General features: G+C 45.9%; 1 pseudogene; it reads right to left on the reverse strand.

Moving 5' to 3' along the window:
- Positions 1-2,134: 2,134 nt before the first annotated feature.
- LOC127670514 (60S ribosomal protein L10-like) lies at positions 2,135-2,828 on the reverse strand (annotated as a pseudogene).
- Between the last annotated feature and the right edge of the window lie 8,093 nt (positions 2,829-10,921).

The following is a 10,921-nucleotide window of genomic DNA, read 5'->3' on the forward strand; positions in this document are numbered from 1 at the left end:
CATGTCCAAAAATGGTATGAGGATTTTTATAGTAAATTTATAAAGTGATTTTGGAATTGATACCCTTGCTTTAATACCCTCTCCCCTTTGGATATAATGAGTATCTTTTCAATTTGTTTTTCTTTTATGTCTTTGAGCCAAGTTACAAATGGCTCCAAGCCTACACATTCCTTCTTGAATCCATCCACTGGCATTTATTATATAATTATTACATTACTATATAAATACTATCATTGTTTTTTTCCAATGGAACACAATCCTATGTAGGAACAACATTTCTATGCTTGTTTTATAATTAAGTAGACTGGCTTCTAAAAACAGTTTCCCACCCTAGCCACGTCGGCCACATGGAGCTGTGGAGCAGAGCTCTATTGTTTGGTGTCCATCCCTCTGCTTCTGTAGTCTTGAATTATTTTGGTCATTTTCATTTCAGTAAGTAATGAAATCCATGGACGTTTCATGGAAACAGGACGCCTGTGTGGCTTGTAGACATCTGTACGACCCATCACCTTCACGAAGAGCCAGGTGAGCTTTTGAGTAACAGGATTGAGCCACACACAGCAGGGTCTGCTTTTCTACCACAGTGGTTCTCAGCCTTCCTAATGCTACGACCCTTTAATCCAGTTCCTCATGTTGTGGTGACTCCCAACCATAAAATCATTTCCATTAGTACTGGGTAACTGCAATTTTGCTACGGTTATGAATTGCAATGCAAATATCCGTGTTTTCTGATGATCTTAGGTCTTAAGGGGGTCCTGACCCACCAGTTGAGAACCACTGTTTTAGCATGTATCGCAGACCAAGCATATATATATATATATATATATATATATATATATATATATATTTTATGGCATGAACTAGAAGTCCCTGTCCTCATGCAATTATCATTTTAAGGAAAAGTATAACTCATTACTCAAGCATTGGATGTGCCAAAAGGTAGACTGTAATAAAATCACTGGGGATCCCTGCTCTCTGTAAAGCCCCAGTGTCCTCTTTGACAGTTCCTGACAGTGCCCTCCTGACTGTTCCAGTTTCTTTTTGCAGCTTGACCCAAAGAGGTGAGTATAGTCTCCTCAGGAGGGGGAAGAAGGGCAGTTCCTGCCTCTCAACCTTCATGACACATGAAATTAAAAATGGCACAGGTCCTGGAGAGATGGTTCAGCGGTTAAGAGCACTGACTGCTCTTCTGGAGGTCCTGAGTTCAAATCACAGCAACCATATGGTGGCTCACAACCATCCGTAATGAGATCTGACGACAGCTACAGTGCACTTACATATAATAGTAATAAATAAGTAAATAAATCTTTTTTAAAAAGTGGCACAAACACTGGGCGTGTTTTACATGCCCACAGCGATGCCCACTGCCTCACAGCCCATAGTACTTGGGAGTGCAGTGCTCCATCTTGTTTCCAGTTCTGCTGACAACAGCATCTATCCCTAGGCACCAGCATCCAAAAAAAGGAAGAAGCTCTCCTCAGTGATATCCTGGCGAGATCCCATGTCCACTGGACTACGGTCTGTGGGAGCGTGTGCTCGGCCCAAACAGGCAGATGATCATAAGGCCTCTGCTGTTGTAGCTAGCAATGTACATGGCCAGAAGGTACCTGTTTTGCAATAGAGAGGTGCTGTCCAATGACCTGGCCAAGGTTTGGGAGCATTTATGTCCCATGCGGAGCACAGGCCTCCAAGAGTAATCTGTCATCCCCTGGCCCAGTAGACTCAAATAGTGCTATTAGGAGGCGTGGCCTTGTTGGAGTGGGTGTGGCCTTGGCGGAGCAAGGGTGTTACTGTGGGCGGGCTTTGAGATCCCAGGTGCTCAAACCACACCCAGTGTGACATTCACTTCCTGTTGCGTGCAGATGTGGAACTCAGCTTTCTTTCCAGCACCACATCTGGCGGCTTGGTTCCATGGTTCCCACCATGATGATAATGGTCTAAACCCCTGAACTGAAAGCCAGCCGTAATTGAATGTTTTCCTTCATAAGAGTTGCGATGGTCACAGCAGTGGAAACCAAGCGAAGACAGCTGGTTAAGTTTGATTAGGCAAAAACTTCTTCTTCTTTTTTTTTTTTTTTTGGACTTGATGCAAGATTTATTATTGAACATGATTTTGTAGGTAGGGTATAAGAGAGCACTGTGGAAGCCTTCAGGAATGCAGGGCTCTCCACTTGTCCAGAGGACCGCTATTGGGGATATATTTGACACTGCAGCCATCAGGAATGAGGCGCTTCTCAGCATCCATGTCTTCAAACTCATCTGCATTAAACTTGGTGAAGCCCCACTTCTTTGAGATGTGGATCTTCTGGCGGCCAGGGAACTTGAACTTGGCTCTGCGCAGAGCCTCAATCACATGTTCCTTATTCTGCAACTTGGTGCGGATGGACATGATGACCTGGCCAATGTGAACCCTGGCCACTGTGCCCTGGGGCTTCCCAAAAGCACCACGCATACCTGTCTGGAGCCTGTCAGCCCCAGCACAGGACAACATCTTGTTGATACGGACGACATGGAAAGGGTGGAGCCTCACTCGGATATGAAAGCCATCCTTGCCACAACTCTTTACCATATATTTGTTGGCACAAATACGGGCAGCCTCCAGTGCTTCAGAAGAGAGCTGTTCATATTCATCTGACACCATGTGGCCACAAAGTGGGAATTCGTCAACTTTCGCTTTCTTCTGTCCCAAGTCAAAGATGCGGATCTTAGCATCAGGACACCACGGCAGAAACAAGACTTTGGGTATGGCTTGTTCTTACAATACCGGTAACACCGAGAGGGGCGGCGGCCCATGATGAAAATAGGATCGTCGGTGGCACGCCAGAGGGAAAGAGTAGGCAAAAACTTCTAATATCACCCCAAATTTACCTTTTAAAACAGGGCCATTGGATACAGGGCTACACAGGTTTACTTTGAAATAATAAAGTTATATTGTAAATTTTTGTTACTCTTCCATTAATGAAAATAATTTTCTGTTTGCATTGCTCACAGATATTTCATAAACAGAACTTTCTACAATATCTAGAGTTAACTTTCATTTGTTAGGATTGATCTGGTGTCTTAGTCGGGGTTTCTATTCCTGCACAAACATCATGACCAAGAAACAAGTTGGGGAGGAAAGGGTTTATTGAGCTTACACTTCCACATTGCTGTTCATCACCAAAGGAAATCAGGACTGGAACTCAAGCAGGTCAGGAAGCAGGAGCTGATGCAGAGGCCATGGAGGGATGTTTCTTACTGGCTTGCTTCCCCTGCTTCCCCCCATGGAGGGATGTTTCTTACTGGCTTACTCAGCCTGCTTCCTTATAGAACCCAGGACTACCAGCCCAGAGATGGCACCACCCACAAGGGGCCCTCCCCCCTTGATTACTAATTGAGAAAATGCCTTACAGCTGGATCTCATGGAGGCATTTCCTCACCTGAAGCTCCTTTCTCTGTCAAAACTCCAGCCTGTGTCAAGTCGACACACCAAACCAGCCAGTTCATCTGGATTTTCGTTGTTTTTTTTTAAAAAAAATTATATTCTTAACTCTTATAAAATACTTGGAATTCAGGAGGCTCTTCTGCCAGAGAAGACTCTGAAGGGTTTGCGTTGCCTTACCACAGTTTGGCAGTTTAAATACAGGGGATGTTTCCTTGATATTAACTTAGCTTGATGTCAGGTTTCATAAGATCTTTGGAAGTCAGTTTGAAAATTCCAGCTTCAATATAAGACTCTGTGTGTGTGTGTGTGTGTGTGTGTTCAAGTGTGTGTGTGTGCGCATGTGTGTGTGCCTGCCTGTGTGTTAGTGTGTTTTAACCTGTAAAAGCCAAAGAAAAGCTAAAACCCAGAAATAAAGAGAACCACCCAGGACCCCTTGCCCTCTGCCTCCCAGGCCACGATGAGGTTCAGGGAGGCTTGCATAGCGTTCTCACTGAGGAAAACTTACACACTTCTTCACTTTTCTCTTGCTTGGTACATCCCAAAAATCCTTGTGAACACAGGGACTTGCTATTTGCTGAGAAAGGGGACAGTGACCCAGGACAGCTCTCTGGTCCTGTCCACTAATGAGAAAGCTCCGTGTTTGGATGCAGAAGAGCCGGAAGAAAAGCTATGTATTGTATGTCATGGTTTCTTTGTTCTATTTCCTTTCTATGAAACTGGAAATCATTTATATAAACCCGTGTGTGTGTTCTGCAAGTGACCCCCAAAACCCGAACTATTCAAAGGGGAAGCATTGCTCCTTTACCAAATTAAACAAGACAGTAACTTGCCTGTCCTTGGGAATTTGAGGAGGGGGAGGATAAGAAAATGGGTAAAGGGTTTTTTCTTTCTGTCACATGGTATATATTCATCCTGCCTCCTTCTGTGTGCTGGGCTGGGGCTCTGAGGTGAAAATATCAATAATGCAGCACTCCTGCCCTGGCGCAGCTCATTTTGCAAATGAATTAGACAAGCAAACAAATCATTTCAAGCCTGGGAGACTTAGGCTGTAATGAAAAGCACCTGGCAGGGCCTGTGACCCCCTCACCCTAAGACCCCAAGGGAGTCCGGCGGGAACAGATACAAATCACAACTGAAAGTCCCGGGTTTTCAGCCTTATTGATTCCGAATGATGCTGCACAGATACCCGGAATCATTCATTGCCTGTAGCCGTGGGTGGCCAAAGGCCGTAAGTTGAGCAACTTCAGGAGGGTCTCAGACAGGGGAGCTTCTATGTAGAGACCTTTTTAGGAAAATACTGTATTTCTGTCATTGACAAGTTGGTCTGAGTCTCAGGACGGAGTCAGTGGTCTCTGCCTTCAAAGACTGCAGTGGATTTACGAGTCTCCAACCAACAGTAACTCACTGCATGTTCCCCGGGTGCTCTCAGCTTACACATCACCCGTCCTGGAGCCTCTCACCGACAGAGGGGGATTTATGTTGAAGCCAATGAAGCTTACAGTTTGGAGCCCCCCTCTCTCTCTCTCTCTCTCTCTCTCTCTCTCTCTCTCTCTCTCTCGCACGTCTCCTTTCTGAGTCCTGGAGGAGTGGGCAGTGAACGGATTCTGTGTCTGTGCTTTTAACTGTGTGCATGTAACTGTGACTGCAGTTATAGGACAGCATTTTAACCGTGACCAGCTAAAGTCCATAGCCACTTCTGCTCTGTGTGTGTGTGTGCACGCGCGTGTGCATGTGTGTGCACGTGTGCCTGTGTGTATGTATGCATATAAGGGGTGTTTGGGTGTGTGTGCATGCATATATGGGGGGGTGCATGTGTGTGTGTGTATGTGTATGTGTATGGGGTGTGTGGGCCTGTGTGAGTGTGTGTGTGTACACACATGTGCCTTTGTGTGTATGTGTGTACACACATGTGCCTGTGTGTGCATGTGTGTACACACATGTGCCTGTGTGTGTGTGTGTGCATATATTGAGTGTGTGGGCATATGTGTGTGTGTGTGCCTGTGTGTGTGTGTGTGTATGCATATATGGGGTGTGTGGGCATTTGTGTGTATGCATATATAGGGTCTGTGGGCATGTGTGTGTGTATATGTGTATGGGGTATGTGGGCCTGTGTGTGTGTGTGTGTGTGTGTATGTGTATGGGATATGTAGGCCTGTGTATGTGTGTTTGGGGTGTATGTGTGTGTATATGTGTGTATGTGTGTGTATATATGTGTATGGGGTGTGTGGGCCTGTGTGTGTGTATGTATGTGTGTTTGGGGTATGTATGCATGTATGCGTGTATGTGTATGGGGTGTGTGTGTGTGTTTGTATGTGTGTGTATGTATATGTGTATGGGGTGTGTGGTCCTGTGTGTATATGTATATGGTGTGTATGTGTGTGTATGTGTACAGGGTGTGTAGGTGTGTGTGTATGTGCATATGTGTGTATGTATATGGAGTGCTTGAGTACATCTACTGTGCAGAAGCCAGGGTTTTGCTCTATCTCTCTCTGGCCTCTTTCCTTGACACGACATCTGTCATTGAACCTGGAGCTGCTCTGGCTGTACTGGCAGCTGCCTGACTCTGCTCCTCTCGGTGCTAGGGTTGCAGACATGTTACTGTTTCATGTATGTGCTTGGGCTGTGAATCCCTCAGATGCTCCTCTCTTACACAGCCGTCTCTCCAGCCACTGATTTTTCTTTTTCTAACTGTGATTTTCCTCTTTCTGTTATCCCAGTGGCATTTGAATAGCTATAGGCACTCCAGGGAACAGACAGAGAGCTGGTTGCTTGTGCCAGCTAGATGTATGTCACTGTGACACCAGCTAGAGCCATTTTGGAAGAGGTAGTCTCAATTGAGGAAGTACCCCGCTCCAGACTGACCTGTAGCCAAGCCTGGAGGACATTTTGTTAATTGATGATTGATGTGGGAGGGCCCAGCTCCCCGTGGGCGGTGCCACTCCTGGCCTAGTGGTCCTGAAAGGTACGAGAAAGCAGACTGTGGAAGCTTTGGAGAGCAAGCCAGTAAGCAGCATCCTCCAAGGCGTCTGCTTCCGTTCCTGCCTCAGGTTCCTGCCCTACTTGAGTTCCTACCTTAATTTTCTTCATTGAAGGACTGTGATGTAGACATGTAAACAAAATAAATCCCTTTCCCCTTTGCAGCTTTTGATATTGGGGTTTATCGTGGTAATTGAAACCCTACTAAAATATTGACTTAGAGACTCATTCAGCCGGGCAGTGGTGGCGCACACCTGTAATCCCAGCACTTGGGAGGCAGAGGCAGGCGGATTTCTGAGTTCGAGGCCAGTCTGGTCTACAGAGTGAGTTCCAAGTCAGCCAGGGCTACACAGAGAAACCATGTCTCGAAAAACCAAAAAAGAAAAAAAAAAAGAAAGAAAGAAAAGAAAAAAGAAAAAGAAAAGAGACTCATTCAATTTGAATGGAGAGGGAATATTTCTCTTATGGTTGTGTTAATTCCAAATGCTCTGGTTCAGCCACGATTTCCTGGTGACCCCCCAGTCAGTCACCTGCCTTCATCACATGAGAGCCAACAGCACCACAACACAGGATGATAGACCTGGGCCAGAGTTAAAAGCATGAGGTTTGAGGGTTCGATACCCCAGCATGGCAGAAAAGAGAGAGAAGGAAGGAGGGAGGAAGGGAAGGGGGAGTGGGATAAAGAATGAAAGAGTATGGGGTAGAAATTAGGTTTGAAATGTTTAGTCAGACACAAATCTGTGGGGCTTCTATTCAAAGCTTATAACGCGAATTTGAAATACACTCAGCAGAGGATTTCTGAAACTTGACAACAATCCTAAATTCCGATTTTTTTCTAGGTCATGAAGCTGAAAGAAACTTAAAAAAAAATCAATATATATATATGTGTGTATATATATGTATATATAAAGACATTTTGGTCTGTTATTTTAGAAGAGGGAGCAAAATGTTGTTTTGGTCTCCTAAGGAAAAGTGAATTACCAAGGTATTGTCCTATGAGAAAACACTCAAGATACGGCTGTTGTCCTTTGGTCTGTGTTGGGAGTGGCTCTGGAATATCTGTGCATAAAAGGATGCTGGAACACTATGGTCCTTTGTATAAAATAGCACGGCCCTGTATTTTCTTACAGCACACCTGTCTCTCTGCTGTCCTTTGTCTCTAGATTATGTATACGACATGGCACAGAGTAAGAACTGTGTAGGTCAATATTACACCATATTGTTCAGGGAATTAAAATCAGAAAGCAAACCTATGCATTTGGCACAGATGCAATCCAAAGTTGGTTAAATTTGCAGATACAGAGTCCACGTATTGCGGGGCCGACTCTATAGCCAAAGAAGTATAGAAAAGGGCAGCAAGAGAGTAACTGATACGGATATGATGTTCTTTCCCTGGATCATATGATGCTTGAGCAACTTTTAAAAAAATATTTCTCATCTTGAATACATTTTCATTTTTAAACTAGTTCTGTATTCATGGTTTCTTTATTTTTTTTAACTTAGGGAGGGCCCCACCCCCATCCAATTGCAAGCTTCAACCCTCAGCCTACGGACTGGGTGCGCTTCAGGCTTCCCCATCAGAAGTGATGGCGGCGCAGTCTTCTGCGGTTAAATGCTTCTTCTCTGATGTCCCTCTCTCTGCCTTTCCCCCTGAGGAGCACAGGGAACAGGTGCCATTCTTCGCCTCATAGCAGTACCGCATCCTACATCCATCCTACACCCGTCAGCCCGCACACCCTGGACCCAGGAGTCTTCCTCCTCAAAGGCAGCATCCCCACCCTGGTGCTGTCAATCACCCTCAGAGGCGGGGTCCAACGCTGCAGTCTCTCATCTTCCAGCACAACCCTGGTGGAGCTGTGTCTGTGTCGTAGGCCAGGCCGTGGATAGATTTACCCTGAGGATGCTCTGTCTTGACCTCTTGCTTTCCCATCCTGTTTGCCTCACCCTGTGCAGATTTTTCCTGAGAACATCTTCAGTGAACACGTAAGCTCTCCATCCCAGCTGTGACATCATGCTTATCTGTGTAGAGCCTGAGCTTCGGGGAGCAGCAACCGATGTGTGTTTCTCACTACCATATTCTTTTTTTCTTTTTTAAGTTTGTTTACATCCTGATTGCTGTCCCTGCTCCTGGTCCCCCCTCCCATACTCCCTCCTCCCACCCCCTCCCCTTCTCCTCTGAGGGACTGGAGGGTCTCCCCCCCGCCCCCCATACATCAAGTCTCTGTAGGGCTAGGCACTTCTCCCTCTGAGGCCACACGAGACAGCTGTTAGGGGAACTGGATTCCACAGACAGGCACCAGCTTTAGGAATAGCTCCCATTCCAGTTGTTTGGAACCCACATGAAGACTGAACTGCACATCTGCTACATATGTTTGGGGGGCCTAGGTCCAGCCCATATACGTTCTTTGGTTGGTAGTTCAGACTTTTGAGAGCCCCAAAGGTTCAGACTCTGTTGGCCTTCCTGTGGAATTCCTATCCCCTTTGGGACCTACAATCCTTCCTCCTAATTTTCTCTAAGAGTCCCCAAGCTCCATCCAATGTTTCTGGGTGTCTGCATCTGTCTGAGTCAGCAGCTGGGTGGAGCCTCTCAGAGGACAGCCACGCTAGGCTCCTGTCTGCAAGCATAACAGAATATCATTAATAGTGTAAGTGGGTTGCCCATGGGATGGGTCCCCAGTTGGGCCTGTTTTTGCTTGGCCATTTATTGGTCTCTGCTCCATCTCCTGTCCCTGCATTTCTTGTAGGCAGGATAAATTTTGCATCTGCTTGTGGCTTGATATGTAGTTCATTACAGCAACATGGAATGAATTGGATAATCCCTGGTGTCTACGAATTCCAGTCTCTTTGTGTGTTTCCTCTAGTTCTTATGACACCAGAGAGAAAGATGCTGTTTTTCTCCTGTAACACATGGAGCAGTGAGATGCAGCCGGATTGTTGAGCATCATACTAATGGCCACAGAAGGTAACGTTTCAGTTGCTGTCTAGCCTCGCTATCCTCCACTGGTACTGTCTGACCCCAAGGGAGGGGAACCAGCATTCCCCTGTGTTATTTTGACCCACATTTTGGTATGGACCCCTCCCCTGATTCAGGCTAAGAACAGGCTGTGCAGATGACGAAAGGACACACAGCACAGAGAATGAGTCAGGACCAAGGTGAGTCCGTTTCCTTGGACCGACCCTTACCTCCCTCCCAGGTGATCTCCCTGAGGATGAGGAAAGGTACCTACGACTGCCTCCAACAGAAATGGCCCAGTGACCATTTGACACCAAAGACACTGAGACACACCAAATGTCCAGAGCAAAGAAAGCATCCCTCACAGACATTAAACTTCTTGCAGAGTCGTTATGCCCTAGTCTAAAAGCAGCCTCTCCCCAGGGTCTCTGACAAGGTGATGATCTCTTCACGGGGCACACCCCACCCCCACAGGACCAACAGGACTCTCTCGTAGAATCTCTTAAATAACTATTCCTTCCCCAACAACCAGGGTGTGACTGTGCATGACTCCCAGCTCTGTGGAGTGACTTGAGTTTCTTCTTAGAAACATTTCATGACACTTAGTAATGTCATCATGTAATGACCACCACACTGGGGAAGAACAAGCTAAAATGCACACAGTAGGTATTTTAATGTGATGGTGGGAGTCGGATTAGCTCACCTGTTGTCACAACACTGGTAATACTGCAAATTGAACAGGGAGTTAACTTGGGAGGCAGAGGCAGGTGGATTTCTGAGTTTGAGGCCAGCCTGGTCTACAAAGTGAGTTCCAGGACAGCCGGGGCTACACAGAAAAACCCTGTCTCGAAAAAACCAAAAAAACAAAAAAAAACAAAAAAACAAAAAAAACCCCCCAAAAACCAAAACCAAAAAAACAACAACAAAAAAACCAACAGAGAGTTAGATTTTGTGTGGCTGTATGTGCATTTATGTGTGTGGTATATGTATGTGGAAGTATGGAGATGTGCATGCATGTATACATGTGTGTTAATGCATGTACACATATATGTTCATGCATGTACACATATATGTTTATGCATGTACACATATATGTTCATGCATGTGGAGGCCAGAAGTCAACATTGGACAACATCCTTAATCATTCTTCATCTTATTTTTTGAGACAGGGTCTCCCACTGAACCTGGACCTGACCAGACTAAGCCAGCTTGGCCAATGAGCTCCAGGGATCCATCTGTCTCTGCTCACTAGCAATGGGCTACAGAGGTATGCGATTGTATGTGTACATGTGTGCTAGAATCTTCATGCCAGAGTGCCGACCCTCCACCAGCCCCTGGCATGAAGAGGACAATTCTACCTGTTTCTTCTGGAAGCTTGCTTATCTCTTCCATTATGATTTGAATGTAAAATATCTCCCACAGGCTCATTTGTTTGAACCTTTGATCTCCAACTGGTAACTGAGGAGGTGGCAGCACCTTTGGGAAATAGGTGCTGATGTAGGTGGCCAGGGCTAGGGGCAGGCCAGAAGGGTTATCACTTGCCTGCTCTAATTCTGATTCCTGGTGGG

Source organism: Apodemus sylvaticus, chromosome 20, assembly GCF_947179515.1.
Source record: "Apodemus sylvaticus chromosome 20, mApoSyl1.1, whole genome shotgun sequence".
In the NCBI taxonomy this organism is placed as follows: Eukaryota; Metazoa; Chordata; class Mammalia; order Rodentia; family Muridae; genus Apodemus; species Apodemus sylvaticus.